Raw genomic sequence first — 17,878 nt, forward strand, 5'->3', positions numbered from 1 at the left:
CTCCTCTATTCAAAAAACAAAAGGAGAAGTGATGATTTCAGCAATTAGAAGAGAGAATTTCTTTCTCAAATTCAGCCAGTCATTTCTCCTGGGGAATTCATCAAAATTATTTATTGGGGATCCCATTGGAGAATGAAGAGGAGAGGAAGGTGGTATAGATGATGAGGAGGAGGAGGTGGAAGAAAGGAGCAAAGGTTTTATAAGAAAATTAATTAGATTAGTTAAACCTACAATGTTTCTGAGGTTCCATTATATTTTCAAGGTGCATGATTAAATCTTCATATAGGTATGGTACTGGCCAAAGTAGAGTTATCTAGAAAGAAGTTATTTGAAGCCACTGCAATGAATAAAATTTAAAAGGATATATAGAACATATACTTCAAATGTAGAAATCTGCAACGAATATTTCCTTAACCCTAACATTTAAAAAAACGTATCTACAGAATCAAACTTTCTCTGAACACCCAAAAAGATGGGGTTGGAAACACCCACGAAATCAGAAAGCCATTGAAAAACAAACCTGTCAAAGAGAAAATGGGACAAATGCCAAGGTTTCTCCTTGGGCAATGGGTGGAAGAAAATGTGGACATATAGGAAGAATACAGATAAATTATGAAGAATATTTAAAGCCAAGTGTGGCCTAAGGTGTTAGTTTCAAAACACAGATAGTCCTAGAATCAAGAAGTTTGCATTCATTTCCAATATAATCTCTGCAGGCCTTTATCAAGCACTTATAAAAAAAAGACATGGGCTAGGCTGGAAGTACTTCAGTCAAGGTCATTGTGCAACCTGCAATATACAAAACATCCTCTTTCTCTCTTACTAAATAATAAACTGCCATTATTTTACAAATGATAGCTTTGCTCTTCTTTTAATCTACCCTATCAATAGATAAAATTTATTCAGATATATATTGTTCTAGTTTGCAAACTGCCAGAATACAATATACCAGAAACAAAATGGCTTTTAAAATGGGGGATTTATTAAGTTGCAAGTTTACAATTTTAATGCTGTGAAACTGTCCAAATTAAGGCAAGGCTATGAAAAGGTCCAATTTAAGGCACCAACAATAGGTTACCATCACTCAAGAAAGGCTGATAAAGTTCTGGGTTTCCCTCTCAGCTGGAAGGGCACATGGTTAGCTTTCTCTCCTAGTTTTTTGTTCCATGAAGCGCCCCCAGGGGCATTTCTCTTCTTCATCTCCAGAGGTCCCTGGCTGCATGGGCTCCCATGGCTCTTTCCAAATTGGTTTCCTCTTAAAGGGCTCCAGTAAGCAACTCCATCTTGCATGGGTGGAGACACACCTCCATGGAAACCATCTAATCAAAAGTTACCATATATAATTGTCACATTTCCATGGAGATAATCTAATTAACTTTCCAACCTACAGTACTGAACAAGGATTAAAAGAAATGTCTGCATCCACAAGATGGATCAGGATTAAAACATGACTTTTCTAGGGTACATAATCCTGTCAAACTGGCACATGTATCAGAATAGTTCTTGCTTTCTGAAAGCATCCTATCTAAAATCAGATCTTCACTTCCTGTATCCTCTTCCAAGTAACCTGACCAAAGCATAAATACTATAATACATTCTTCTTAAACCCTCTTATTTAGAAAACACATATTTCTAGTAGCATGTATTCTTCCTATCTGCATGAGAAATGAAACCACATTTTTCAATGATATTTGTTCCTATTGGCCTTTTGCCAGAAAGTATTGCCAATTATTAGGATAAACAATTCAGTGGCAAAGACAAAATCAAATATGGGTAGATAAAAATTTTTATCACAAAGAATCTATTGGGTAGGGTCCAAAAAATCCTGTAAGTAAGTATAACTTTTAAAAGGCACAAAAACATAATATAGGAAAGAAAGAATTCCATCAACAAGATTTTCAGTAGGGTCCCTACAACTGACAAAAGGTTTATTGAACTCTTGAAGATAAGCCAATAAAAATTAAACAAATAGAAAAGAGATTTTTTAAATGTGGGGAATAACATCCAAGTGCTGTGAGACACCATCAAACACTTAATATTCGAATTGTTAGAGAACTACAATAAGAAAAGAGAATTATTATTTCCAGGGAGGTTGGCAGAGTAGTGAGCTCTAGGACTGTTCTTCAACCAAATGAACCATTAAATGGGCAGGACTTGCTTGAAACAACTATTTTGAAACTCTTGATGCAAGAAGAATACTGTACAGCATATAGGGAAGAGTGGGAGGAAGAGGCTGAGAGCTACAGTAAAGGGCAGTAAATTATTCTTTCTGTACAGCAGATACCAGCACCCATTCCCTACTCTCACTGCAGTCTGACTTGGGGCTCAGTCCTTGTCTAGTCCACTTGTGACAGAAAGGGACATAAAAGCCCTCTGCTCCAACAACAGGGGTGGGCACACCTGATAACAGATCAAGGCATTTGTTTGGTGAATTTGGATCACTAGGAGCTGGGCTCTGAGGGCAGCTATTGCTTCAGCCCTGCCCTAGACAAAGGCAGCAATTATAGATGTTTCAACCCTTCCTGGAAGGAGCATGGTTGGTGGAAATTAAAAAGTGAAGTATGTCTTCAGGGCTATAGGGGATAGTTAGATGAAGGTCTGCACTTAGTGTTCATACCAAGAAAGCTCAGCTTTGGGGAAGCATTAGAGAAATTGTTGGCACCTTCCTGACCCTCTCTGGGGCAGTTTGGAAGTGGTATGTGCCACGTTCTTGAGACTTTGGTCCTGTTTTGGCTGGAAAAAAACTGACTTGAAAAGTCCTTCCTGGGGTGATCATCAAGGAAAAACAGCTTGAGACAGCAAATGGAGTCTAAAATTAAACTACAGAGGCAGACAGAATTGGACAAAATCCTGCCAGTTTCATACACTTGGGAAGGGAGGTCTGTCCCAAGAAAGAGATAGGACAACAAAACTCCTGTAAACAGGAGAAACCCAGAAGAATAAACATGCAAAAGCCCAAGACAAGGCAAAATCCCCAGAGAAGAAGATGAAACCCTGCACACTGCACTCACCTGGGGGGGCCTTCCTGATAAGAGCACTGAAGCTCAAAATACTCTTTGTCTCATCCCTAGCTTGTTACAAACCAAGAAACAAACATAGGAGAAATAAATATGGGGTTAGCATTTTAAACTGTTACAATGTGCACTGTACAACAAAAGAGTGGAAAACAAACCATAAAATAGGAAATCATGGCCCATCTAAAGAGGCTAAAATTATAGAAAATACCGAGGAAGAAGATGAAATTGTGAATATACTGAACATAATTATATGTTCAACTTATCTTAAACTATTATTTATATAATTATCTTATGTATTTATCTTAAAGGATAATTATCTTACATAGCTATCTTAAAAATGCTTGAGGGACAGGCCACAGTGACTCAGTAGGCAGAATTCTTGCCTGCCATGCCAGAGACCCAGGTTCAATTTCCGGTGCCTGCCCATGCAAAAAAAAATGCTTGAGGAGATGAAAGATAGTACAGAGGAAGAACTAAAGGATATCAAGAAAGAAATCAATATGAAAATCCAAATAAGGAGAGAGAAAATTTTAAAAGGAAATGCACAGAACAACTGGCATTTAATAACACAATAACTGAAATGAAAATTGTACATGGGAGTATCAAAAGTACATTGGAAGTAGCAGAAGAAAGAATCAGTGAACATGAAGACAACACACTTGAATTTAGTCTGGCAGAGGAGAAGTAAGGAAAGAGAAATATTAAAGATGAAATAGCCTGAGACAGCTATCAGACACCATCAAGCACACCAATATAAACATTATGGGACTCATATAAAGAGAAAAATGAGAGAAAGGGGCAAAAATAATACTCAGAGAAAGAATGACAGAGAACTTCCCACACTTAGCAAAAGATGTGAATGTGAGTATTCAAGACACTCAGAACACCAAACAAAATAAACATGAAGAATAATACACCCCATCATATATTTAATACACAACCAAATGCAAAGGACAAGGAGAGATTTCTGAAAACTGAAAGAGAGCAGCAACATGTTACATAAAAGGGAGTCACAAGTACATTGAGTATTAAGGTCTCATCAGAAACCATAGAGGCAAGAAGGATTGAAATATTTAATGTCCTGAAAGAAAACAATTGCCAGCCAAGAATTTTATATCCAGCAATACTCTTTCAAAAATAGGAGGAGATTAAAACATTCTCAGATAAACAAAAGCTGAGGGAGTTAAAAACCACTAGATCATCTCTACAAGCAATGCTAAAGGGAGTTCTTCAAACTGAAAGGAAGGGTACTAGACAATGTTTCAAAGCAGCATAACTAAATAGGGATCTGCATTAAAGTTAACCTTGTGGGTAATTTTAAATGCCATTAATTTTATATTGTACTGTTTGGTACTCTACTTCCACCCCACAGGTGCTTAAATGCAAATGTACAAAAGTAATTATAAATCTACAATTTTGAATATAAAATGTACAAAGGTATAAGTGGAAAGGAGTACAACAAATAGTAGTTTATAGTATAAGAAAAAAAGTTGGGAGATAAAGTGGTATAGAAAAATATTATTCCATGCTGTTGAAGTTAAGTTGGCAACAAACAATATGTGATTCTTATATATTTACGATGTCAAATTTTTAACCTCATGCTAAGCACAAAAAAAAGATGAAAAATATATCCAAAGAGAAAACAGAAGGCAATCAATATGTAACATCACAGGAAATCAGATAAATATAAAAGTAGGTATTAATGTAAGTGAAGGGAAAAATGGTATAAGATCGTTTTGGTTCTGAAGCTGATAAAATCAATATATGAAAAATGGGCTGCCTTTTACAATGGGGACTTATTGGCTTACACATTTCCAGTTTTCAGGCCATGAAAATATCCCAGCTATGGCATATCTGATGAACAGAGACCCTGAAATTGGGCTTCTTTGTCAAATAGCAAGGTACATGGTGAGGTTTACTGATCCTTCTCACCTGGCTTGCATTGCTTCAGTTTCTGACTTCTTCATCTGTCTCTTGTTCTCTCAGCTTCTCTGGGTGTTTCTCTGAATTTTCTCTCTTAGCGTTTATATTTGTTTTATCCTCTTATAAATAGGTCCTTCTAAAGGACTTCAATAAGAGGATTAAAACCCACCTTGAATGTCCTTTTCTGGAATATGTAACAGCTTCAAACTACCACAGAGACTTACAAAGATTAATAGCAAAATAGCAGAAGAAATCCTGAAATAATAGTAGTGATTTCAAATATAAATGAATTAAACTCTCTAGCCAAAAGGCAAACATTGGCAGAATGGATAGAAATACATTACCTAATTATGTACTGCCTCAAAGAGACACAGTTTAAATTCAAAGAATCAAGTAGGTTTAGGTTGAAAGGATATTAAAACAATATAACACATACCATGCAAGAAAAAAAAAGACAGTTTGGGTGAGGTTTTGGTTTAAAAAGCTGGCAGAATGAAATATACCAAAAATAGGCTTTTACAACAAGGATTTATTAGTTTGCAAATTTACAATTCTAAGGCCATGAAAAAGTCCCAATTAAGGCATCAGGAATATAATACCTAGACTTGAAGGAAGGCTGCCAGCATCTGGGACACCTCTGTCTCATGGGAACGCATGTGGCTGGCATCTGCTGGTCCTTCAGTCCTGGGTTCTACAGTATCAGATTCCGAATCCAGTGGCTTTCTCTCTGAGCATCTGTGGTTCTGCTTAGCATCTCTGGGATTATTATCCCTCTGTGAGACCTCTCCAGGTATTTTTTTTCTCTTTTCTCTCTTTTATATTCATGAAGAACTCCAGTAAAGGATTAAGATCCACCCTGAAATGGGTGCATCACATCTGAATTGAAATATCTACTCAAAATCCCACCCAAAATAGGTCTACACCCACAGGGATGGGTTAAAAGAACATGGCCTTTTCTGGGGGTACACAACTGCTTCAAACAAGCACAGGTGGTTGTACAACTATCAGATAAAACAGACTTTAATCCAAAAACTTACACAGGATATAGATGGTCATTATATAAATAAAGACCTTTACTGTTCTTTATTTATAAAGAGGACTGTTCGACAGGAAGATGCAAGAATTATAAATAAATATTCACCTAAAGCAGAGCCCCAAAGAATAAAGAAAGGTGAAAGAAATATCAGAACACAGAAATGAAATAGGGTTCATTACTACTGACCAAGCTGAAATAAAAAGAATTAGCAAAGTATGAGCAACTGCCTGCCAATAAATTAAATAGCCTAGATGAAATGTACATACTCTTAGAAAGAAAATTTAAAAAACCCTACTGTTTCAGTTTGCTAATGCTGCCTGAATACAATATACAAGATGGATTGACTTACAAAGGGGATTTATTAGGTTTCAAATTTACCGTTCTAAGGTAATGAATATGCCCAAATAAAGGCATCAACAAGAGGATGCTTTCACTCATGACAGGCCAATATTGTCTGGAGTTTCTCTGTCTCATGGCAAGGCACATGTGATGACTGCTGTCCTTCTCTCACAGTTCTCATTTCAAACTGTGCCCTCAGAGCTCTATTGAGTTCTTCTGGATTTTTCCCTAGAGAATATTTTTTTTCTGCATCTCAAAATGTCTGTGTCTCAATGTGACTGTGTGATTGTGGAAACCTTGTGTCTGATGCTCCTTTTATCTACCTTGTCAACAGATGAGTAGAACATATGGAATGGAATAAAAATAAATAATAGGGGAAACAAATGTTAAAATAAATTTAGTTTGAAATGCTAGTGATCAATGAAAGAGAGGGGTAAAGGGTATGGTATGTAAAATTTTATTTTCTGTTTTCATTTTATTTTTATGTTGTCTTTTTATTTCTTTTTCAGAATTGATGCAAATGTTCTAAGAAATGATCATGATGATGAATATGCAACTAAGTGTTGATATTGTGAATTACTGATTATATATGTAGAATGGAATGAGCATATGTTAAGAATGCTTGTGTTTCTTTCTTGTAATTTTTTTTAAATATTTAAAAATAAAAAAATACATTTGTTATTAAAGAAAAAGTCTGTGTCTGAGCTATCTCCAAAATGTCTCCCTCTTGAAGGACTCCAGTAAGCAGATTAAGACCAAATTTGAATTGTCTGGGACACATCTCCATGGACACAGCCTAATCAAAATATCCCACCCACAATTCAGTGGGTCATATCTCCTTGGAAACAACCTAATCAAAATATTTCACTCAACACTTGCAGCCACCATGTGATTTCACTGGAAGAACATGGCATTTTGGGGGGTACATAGCAGTTTAAAACCTGTGCAATTACCTACATTGACTTAAGAAGAAATAGATCTCAACATCCAATTACTAGTAAATATATTGACTCATTAATCAAAAGCCTTCCAACAAAAAAAAGCACAGGACCATATAACTTCACAGAGGAATTCTACCAAACAGTCCAAGAAGAACAACTCCAATTCTGCTCAAAGTCTTCCAAAAAATTTGGGAAGGAGGGAGCACTCCATAACAAAGTCTTTGAGGACAACATCACTCTCATACCATAGCTGTATAAAAATACCACAAGAAAAGAAAACCACAGACTAACATCTGCCATAAATACAAATGCAAACATCCTCAACAAAATATTCACCGAACAAATCTAATAGAGTATTATAACAATTACCATAATAAAATGGAATTTATCCTGGGTATGCAAGGTTTTTCAACATAAAAAAATCAATTAATGTAATACACACAATAACAAATTTAAGGGGAAAAATTGTCATCTCAATTGATGCAGAAAAGGCATTTGATAAGTGTGGTAGTTAGAGTCAGCTGTCAACTTGGCCAGGTGAATGTACCTAGTTTTGTTGCTGCGGACATGAGCCAATGGTACATAAACCACATCTGTTGCTAATTACATCTGCAGTTGGCTAGGAGGCATGCCTGCTGCAATGAATGATGTTTGACTTAATTGGCTGGTGCTTAAATGAGAGAGCTCAACATAGCACAGCCCAAGCAGCTCAGCATACCTCATCTCAGCACTCGCCACTCAGCCCAGGCCTTTGGAGATGCAGAAAGAAATCACCCTGGGGAAAGTTGTTGGAACCCAGAGGCCTGGAGAGAAGGCTGGTAGAGACCACCCTTTGCCTTCCCACATAAGAAAAAACCTCAGTGGAGAGTTAGCTGCCTTTCCTTTGAAGAAGTAACAAAATAAATCCCCTTTTATTAAAAGCCAATCTATCTCTGGTATGTTGCATTCTAGCAGCTAGCAAACTAAGATACAACACCATTTCCAGCAAAAATACCAAAACAATAAGAATAGAAGGCAATTTCCCCTTCATGATAAAGGGCCTATATGAAAAGCCTACAGCTAACACCTTACCTAATGGTGAAAGATCAAGAGCTTTCCCTCTAAATTCTGGAGCATAACAATGATGCTCACTGTCATGACTGTTATTCAACATTTTACTGGAGGTTCTTGTCATGGAAATAAAAATAAAAGAAGTCAAAGTAAGCTTAAATAAATGGAAAGAGAGTCATGTTCATGGATTACAAGACTAAATATTATTAAGAAGTCAATCCATCCAAAGCAGTTTATAGATTCAATGCAATCCCAATAAAAACTTCAAGAACCTAATTTTCAGAAAAGGAAAATCCAGTTATCAATTTTATATGGATGAGTAAGGGGCCCTACATAGTTAAAGCCATATTGGGTAAGAAGAATGAAGTTGGAGGAGTCGCACTTCCCTATCTTTAAGTTTATTACAAAGCCACATAATCAAAACAGCATGTAATTGGCACAAGATTAGACATAAAGACCAGTGGAATCAAATCAAGAGTTCAGAAATCAACCTTCACATTTATGGCCAACAGGTTTTGACAAATGGGAAAAGACCACTCAAATAGGAAAGAACAGTCTCCTCAACAAATGATGCTGGGAAAACTGGATCTCCATTTGTGACAACAAAGAAAAGTAGGACTCATATCTCACATCTTATACAAAAGTCAACTCAAAATATATAAAAAATTTAAGTATAAAGCTGGAAATTTCAAAGTCCTACAAGGAAACAAAGAGAGCATCTTCAGGACCTTGTATTAGGCAGTGATTTTTTAGACTTTGCACATTAAGCACAAGCAACAAATGAAAATATAGATAAATGAGACCTCATCAATGTTAACAATTTTTGTGCCTCAAAGGATTTTGTCATGAAAGTAAAATGACAACCTATATAATGTAAGAAAGTATTTGGAAACCACATAACTGATAAAGTTTTAATATGGAGAATATATAAAGAAATCCTTGAAATTAACACAAAAACAACTAAATTTTTAAATGCAAAAGACTTGAATAAACATCTCTCCAAGAAAATATGCAAGTGGCTGGAAAGTCCATGAAAAGGTGTTGAACATCATTTCCTATCCAGGAAATGCAAATCAAAACCCTAATCCTTTACCATTTCACACCCATTGGAACTGCTAACATTAAGACAATTGAAAAGAACAAGTGTTGGAGAGTATGCAGATCAATGGGAACACCCATTCATTGCTGGCAGTAATTTAAAATGGTGCATCTTCTATGGAAGACAGTTTAGCTGTTTCTCAGAAAGCTAATTATAGAAGTATTGTAAGACCCAGATAACCCACTGTTAGTAAATACCTAAAAGAACTGAAACTAAGGCCAAAAACAGATATTTGCATGCCAATGTTCAAAGCAGAATAATTCACAATTGCCAAAAGATGGAAGCAACCTGTGTCCATTAACTGGTGAATAGATAAATAAAATGTGGTATTATGGAATACCACAATGAAATACTATTCAGTCATAAAAAGAAACCAAGTCCTGATACATGTGACAACTTGGATGAATCTTGAAGACATCATGTTGAGTGAAATAAGCCAAATGCAAAAGGACAAATATTGTACAATATCAGTGATTTAAATATTTAACATAAAACTCTTAGATTCAGTTGCTTTTTTATTTCTTTGTTTTGCATATATGTTATATTATACAATAAAAAGAGATACAAAAATATGAGGTTCTTATTTGGAAATATTTTGGTATTGGTTGATGGCTATGTTACCAAAACATTGTGAATGTAATCAACGACAGTGAAATGGATAACTGAATGTGATTAGTGGGATATCCTAGATAGCATATGTGCTAACAATAAAAACATTTTTAAAAAAGAGCTTATAGGGGAAGTTTGATCAGCTCTTGAAATTCTGAATAGTTTTTAAATTATAACCATTTACAGTTTATACAAAATTATATTTAATCATCATTAAGATCAACCAAACTAAATTATTGCCATTTTGCTTCAGATATTTAAATAATTACAAATAATGCATTAATAAACAGAAAAGCACAATGCATATACAAGATGAGAGATTAGTAAAAATGTGTATTAATAAAAAAGAAATACCTGTTAAAGTTGTCACTATTTGCAAACAAAAGAGGAATTGCAACAAATATAGATTCTAGACAACTTTGATTTTTGAGTAAAAGTGAGTCATAATATAGTAATTTATATGGACATTATATAGGAAAAATTAAATTTTCATATAAATTCAGAATGTAGATGAAAAGAATGCACATTTGAATATTTGAATAAATTTTTGAACTGTGATAAATTAGTAAAAAGTTAACATTTTACTTATAAAACAAAGGTTGAACTTTATCTTAACCTTTCAAAAATAATTTAAGAAAATGATAAAAATAATTAAAGAAAGAAACCCTTAATATACATGAAAAGAATACACTCACTTAAATGTAAAATAATATATCTAAAAAACATTGCTTAGGTTTAAGTAAAAATAGTCAAAAACTTGGAAAATGAAAAAACATACTTTCTTATATATACAATGAACAGCACAAAAAATTAAAACTGCAATTGCAGATGATATTGAGGAAATTTTATAGGAAATTGTAGCATCCTACCTGATTAAACTTGTGGGATGTCACAAAATTTGGATTCATTATCAATTCTTTTTTTTCTGCATGGACAGGCATGGGGAACCAAACCTGTATCCCTGGCATGGCAGTGAGAAGTCTGCCACTGACCCACTGTTGCACCACCCTCATTATCAATTCTTAGTGGTAATTTATTATAAATTTTTTTTAAAATTAGCGAAACATCTAACTGAAATATTTATTTCTTTTTAAAAACATCAGATTTATAAAAATCAGGAGAAAGGGAATGATTTTTATAAAATCATACCAAATTAAACAAAGAAACATGAATTATTGAAGCTTCTTAACATATCACAGGATGGTAGGGTTTTCAAGTCAAATTGTTAGCAAGTAAACATAAAAGATATTAGTGCATTGAGAGAGTTAACCTCATTTTTTCAGGGTGCTAAAGCAGCTGGAATGCAATAAAGCAGAAGTGGGTTGACTTTTAAAATAGGGGTTTATGAGCTTACAAATTTACTTGTCTAAGGCCTTAAAAATGTCCAAACATGGGATCTAGAGAACGATACCCTCTCTGAAGAAAGGCTGTTGGCAACCTCTGTTCCTCTGTCATATGGGAATGCACATGGCTAGTTTCTGCTGGTCCTTTTCTTCTGGGATTTGTTGCTTTCAACTGGCAACACGGGCTTTCTCTCTGAGAATCTGTGGGTCCTCCCTTATCTCTCCAGGACATCTGTCTCTAATTTCTCTCTCAATGTCTGTCTTTTATTCTCTCACAAAAGACACTAGTAATGGATTAAGAGCCAACTTGAATGGGCTGGTCTCCACTCAATTGAAATAATCTCACCAAAATGTCCCCCACACAGTAGGTCTGGCCCACCTGGTGGATTAAAAGAACATGGCCTTTCTTGGGTGTATAATACCTTCAAACCAGCACCTCATGACACTATAAAACTTCATGTCTGAAAGCATTGCTAGATGAAGTTATTTCACTCATGTACCAAGAAAATATTCCTGTCCTAAATTTAAATTGTGGACAAGTTTCCCAAGTTTGTGGTGGTGAATGGAAACCAAAATCTGCAAGACCATGTGATTATGAGGACCTTGTGACACCCAATCATTTTTTCAGTGTATGAAAAATTGAAGAATAAATAAAAAGACAAGAAAAATTAAATAATAGGGGAGATTGGAGGTATGGGATTTTTGGGGTGTTCTTTTCTATTTATCTTTTCTACTTTTATATTTATTTTTATTATTTTTTATTTTTTTGAGTAATTTAAATGTTCAAAAATCAATTGTGATGGGGGTGCAAGCATGGTTCAGTGGTAGAATTCTCACCTGCCTTTTGGAAGACCCAGACTCGATTCCCAGCCCATGCACTTCCCAAAAAACAAGCAAGCAAAACAAACAAACAAAATTTCAACAAATGGCACTTCAATAATGGGATACTCACATGGAAAAATAATGAAATGTGACCAAATCATACAGCATACAAAAAACAAATCGTGATGATGAATGTACAACTTTATGATGATACTGTGAAACACTGATGATACACTTTGGATGATTATATGGTTTGTGAAGATATATTTCAATAAAATTGCACTAAAAAAGGGAAAAAGAAAAATGACAAGAATTGTAAATATTTATGCAAAATATACATACTCATATTGTACTGTTAATGTAGAAGACCATGAACAAAACTATGAAAAAAGCTAGAATATTTCTATTTTCTTTAATAATTTAAAATATTTTCCAAAATTTCTTCATTTTCAGATATCCATTTTTCTATAATTTAGTTTTTCACAAGATTTTACTTTGCTCTATGAACTAATGTTGAAGTGCTGTTTTGCCTTTGGAATTGTTTGATTAAAAGTAAGATTAACCAATATTTGTAAAACACCAGTGAACATTTTCATAAAAAGAGCTATTCTATATCCAAAACCTTGCAAGAATTTATGTATTCTGATGATAGTAGCTAAAGTATATTAGTATAGCAATTAATATTTTCTTTTCATCATCTAATATCATCTTTATGCTAGAACTATTATTTTTCCTGTATACTTGAGAAAAATTTATTTAAATTTCCAGTGATTTACTAGGTGCAGATCTAGAATCTAAACTAGTCAAGAACAGCACCCTTTAAAACTGTGCTATATTTCTTTTCTGCAGAATAAATTGAATGTCTTTTGAAATTACACTCCTTAATAAAATTCTCTGACAACGGAAACTTCATGACATTTATTATACAAGTTGAGGACAGCACCACATATTTTTGTTGCATATTCATTAGCCTAAAAACTACACATATTTAAAATACATTTGACACATATTTCATGTCTACAAATTACTATGAAAATTTCTAAAACATATTCTTGAAAATGATCCAGATCAGGTGTGGTCAAGTTGAGGATGGTTCAAAGGAAATTCAAACAAACTGAAGGATGCTACTGTGGATAAAGAATGACCAAGTAAATACTCAATAGAAAGAAAGAACAGATAACCTTGAGTGTTCAGATTCATTGAGAGTTCGATTGCCTGGAGCCCTTTCTGTTCTGCATGACTCTAAGGAAAGCATTTTTCATTTCTCTGTTCCTAAAAGTATAAGTGAGTGAATTCAGCATGGTGGTCATATAAAACACAGAAGTCACCTGATCACTTTCCAAGGAGAAGGACTCTTTTGGTTTTAATAAGTGAAAATTGTATTGCAAAAAAGGATGGTGACTCCCAGCATGGGGGAGACACAAATAATTAAGGCTTTTCACTTTCCTAAAGTGGAACTGATTTTCAGGAGAGTAGAAATATTGGACAGAGAGGACACAGATATTATGATAAGAGACACAATTACATTTAAACAAGTGAGAATAAATATCATGGTTTCAGTGTAGGACAGTGCAAAAATTGGGATTAAGTCACAAAATAGGTGATAGATAACACTGGAGTTGCAGAAATGCAGACTGTTCATGTAAAGAACATGGACTGGTGATTCAATAAAGCCAATCAATTAGGACCCATGATGAGGCTTTGGCAGAGTCTCATGGACATAACAACCTGGTAGTTTAGATAATTGTAGATAGGCACATAGTGGTCATAGCCCATTGAAGAGAGAAGGAAAAACTCAGTGACACACAAGAGACCAAAGAAGACATCTGGGTGAGGTAGCCCATGAATGATATATACTTGTTGTAAGTCAGAAATCTCTAAAGTGTCAGTGATGACAATTCAGTAAGAGAGGCCCAAAAATGAGAAATGACTGAGGAAAAACATTGGAGTGTGAATCTGGAGATCCAGGTGAATTGTCAGTATCATTCCTGAATTTCCAGCATGGTAAGCAAGAACATCTTGAGAAACAGCATAAATGGACCTGCTTTATCACTTCAGAGTCTGTCAGTCCAAAAAGGGGGAAGTCAGGCAAATTTGTTACTATTACTTTCTGTAGTGTTTAAGTATTGTAAAGTGTTGAGACACTGAAGTTGATACTTAGTATAAATGATTTCAGAATGGTGTTTATGTGAGTTACCTAGCATTCAAAAAAATAATTCAGTATTTCTAAGATCTGCAACTTACCCTACAACCTATCCACCTGAGCACCAACACCTGATCCCCTCCCTGGGCCTCAAGCACCCCACTCTGCCAACCCCTCTTGCAGGTACCTACCCCAAGCATGTGGTCTGCTCCAGCCCAACCCACCTCTCCTGCAAAAGTGCAGTTTTGCCCCACCCAGCCTGAGCCTGAGCCCTACCTCCCCATCCCTGTCCCTTGCAGGCAGTCACCAGTGCATAATTGCTGTGGGCACTTGACTTCATACCCAGGCAGCCCCCAACCACAGCCTATATAGTCACACAACTCTCCCACAATCCATGAGCTTTGCTCATGTGTACTTCAGTTTATGGCCCCCCCAGATCCAAGCATGCACATAGGCCCCTGGCCACACCCCTCAGCTCTGGGCAAGCACAGACCTCGGCAACCAGGCTACATCCAGCCCCAGCCTAGACAGGGCAATGCCAACCTGCTGTTCTGAGCTCTGCGCATTTGCACAAAGGGCCCCACACTCTAGACCAGTACATTCCAGGGCACATCTCGCATACACCTTGTTCTAGTTTGCTAGCTGCTGGAATGCAATATACCAGAAACGGAATGGCTTTTAAAAAGGGGAATTTAATGAGTTGCTAGTTTACAGTTCCAAGTCCGAGAAAATGTCCCAATTAAAACAAGTCTATAGAAATGTCCAATCAAAGGCATCCAGGGAAAGACACCCTGGTTCAAGAAGGCCGATGAAGTTCAGGGTTTCTCTCTCAAGTGAGATGGCACATGGCAAACACAGTCAGGGCTTCTCTCTCAGCTGGAAGGGCACATGGCAAATATGGTGTCATCTGCTAGCTTTCTCTCTTGGCTTCCTATTTCATGAAGCTCCCCAGGAGGCATCTTCCTTCTTAATCTCCAAAGATCGCTGGCTGGTGGACTCTGCTTTGTAGTGTTGCTCTCTCTGAATCTCTCATTCTCCAAAATGTTTCCTCTTTTATAGGACTTCAGAAACTAATCAAGACCCACTCAAATGGGTGGAGACATGTCATCCCTAATCCAGTTTAACAACCATTCTTAACTAAATCACATCAACCAGGGAGATGATCTCATTACAATTTCAAACATACAGAATTGAATAGAGATTATTCTACCTTTAAGAAATGGGATTTATATTAAAACATGGCTTTTCTTAGGGGGCATACTTCCTTTCAAACCAGCTCACCCATGTACTTGCATAGCCACATCCTTCCCACCACAGTGTGACAAAATCACAGGCACCAGTGTAGCATCCCAAAACTGTGCCTATATCTGTGCTGCCATGTATCACTGCACTGTTCTGCCCCACCCTGCACGCTGCATCCTGTTCCACAACATGCCATAAATACAGACCTTAGACTACTGAAGGAAATCAATTTCTAAAGTAAATGAATCAAGATATTTATATGACACAAATATAACAGAAGACCACTAAGAATATCATGATGCTGAGAGATATAGCCCAGCCTAATGACCAAATTAAAATACCAGAGGAGGCACAGACTTTGGAACAATTAATCAAACATGTTCATACAACTCTACTAAATAAAATAAGTGGCATGGCTAGTGACAGACATAAATGAGATCAAGAAGACACTAGAAGAGCACAAAGAGGAATTTGAAAGAATAAATAGAAAAATAACAGCTATTACAGAAATTAAAGATACTGTAGACCAAATAAAAACATACCAGACACACAACAGCAGATTTTAAGAAGTGGAAGAAAGAATAAGTGAACTAGAAGACAGGACAACTGATTTTGAACATGCAGAAGAGAAAATGGCAAAAAGAAAAAAATGGAAAAACTTGAATGGGATCTCAGGGAAATGAAGGAAAAAACAAAGTACACAAATTTAAGAATCACTGGTGTTCCAAGATGGAAGAGAAGAGTAAAGGACTAGGAAGATTAGCTGAGGACATAATGGGGAGAACTTCCCAACTTTTTTATAGGACATAAATGTGTAAGTCAAAGAAGCTCAATGAACTCCAACCAGAACAAATCCAAATAGGCCTTTCCCAAGGCACATACTAATCAGTCTGTCAAATGTTGAAGAGAAGCAGAAAATTCTGAAAGCAGGAAAAAAAACTATTACATATAAGGGTAACCACGTAGACTGACTTCAGACTACACAACTGGCACAATGGAGATGAAAAGGCAGTGGCATGATATATCCAAGATCCTGAAAGAGAAGAATTTCAGCCAAGAATTCTGTACCCAGTGAAACTGTCCTTCAAAACTGAGGGAGAGATTAAAATTTTTAGAGGCAAACAAATGCTGAAAGAATTTGTCAACATGATACCAGTGCTACAAGAAATACCAAAGGGAACACTACCAGTTGAAAAAAAAAGACAGGAAAGGGAGGTCTGGAGGTGGGCACAACATTGAAGAGTAAGTGTAACTTAAAGAATAAAAGGAGAGAGATGAAAAGAATATATAGATCTGACAAATAAAATCCAGAAGATAAAATGGTGGATTCAAGAAATGCCTTTTCAGTAATAACTTTGAATGTTAGGGACTAAACTTAACAATTAAAAAATACAGATTGGCAGAATGGATTAAGATATATAATCCAGCTACATGCTGCTTACAAGAGGCTCATCTTAGACACAAGGATACAAATAGATTGAAAGTGAAAGGATGGAAAAAGATGTTCCATAAAAGTTGTAACCAAAAGAAAGCAGGAGCAGCTATGTAATATTGGACAAAATAGACATTAAATTTAAAGACATCATAAGAGATAAAGAAGGACAATACATATCAATAAAAGGGAAAATTCATCAAGAAGAAATAACAATCATAAATGTATATGCTCCCAATCAAGAAGCTCCAAAGTATGTGAGACAGACACTGGCAAAACTGAAGGGAGCAACTGATACTTCAACAATATTAGTAGGAGACTTCAATACACCACTGTCCTCTATAGAGCAAACAACCATAAAGAAGATCAACGAGGATATAGAGAAGTTAAACAACTTGATAAATGAATTAGACCAGCAGACATATATAGGTCATTACACCTCAAAACACCAGGATATACATTCTTCTCTAGTGCTCATGGAACATTCTCCAGGGTTGGTCATATGCTGGGTCACAAAACAGGTCTTTATAAATTTAAAAACAATGAAATTCATCAAAGCACTTTCTCTGATCACAATGGAATGAATCTGGATATCAATAACCACAAAAAATGAGAACTTCTACAGATAAATGGAGATTAAATAACACACTCTTAAGCAACCAGTGGGTCAAAGAAGAAATTGCTGGAAAAATCAGTAACTATCTGGAGACAAATGAAAACAAGAGTCCAACATATTAGAATTTATGGGATGTGGCAAAAGCTGTGCTGAGAGAGAAATTTATTGCCCTATATGCCTATACTAAAAAAAACAGAAAGCGGGTGGAGTAATGCCTCAGTAACAGAATTCCTGGCTGCCATGCCAGAGACCTGGGTTCGATTCCC

At 35.8% G+C, this 17,878-nt stretch overlaps 1 long non-coding RNA gene across 1 annotated transcript in view; it reads right to left on the minus strand.

Moving 5' to 3' along the window:
* Positions 1-11,858: 11,858 nt before the first annotated feature.
* The window catches only part of LOC143650895 (uncharacterized), a 78,103-nt gene continuing 72,083 nt past the window's right edge, over positions 11,859-17,878 (minus strand). Inside the window, exon 8 of the long non-coding RNA XR_013159758.1 lies at positions 11,859-12,461. This is a non-coding gene — a long non-coding RNA (uncharacterized LOC143650895). The remainder of the gene's footprint in view (positions 12,462-17,878) is intronic.

This window comes from Tamandua tetradactyla, chromosome 11 (assembly GCF_023851605.1).
Source record: "Tamandua tetradactyla isolate mTamTet1 chromosome 11, mTamTet1.pri, whole genome shotgun sequence".
In the NCBI taxonomy this organism is placed as follows: domain Eukaryota; kingdom Metazoa; phylum Chordata; class Mammalia; order Pilosa; family Myrmecophagidae; genus Tamandua; species Tamandua tetradactyla.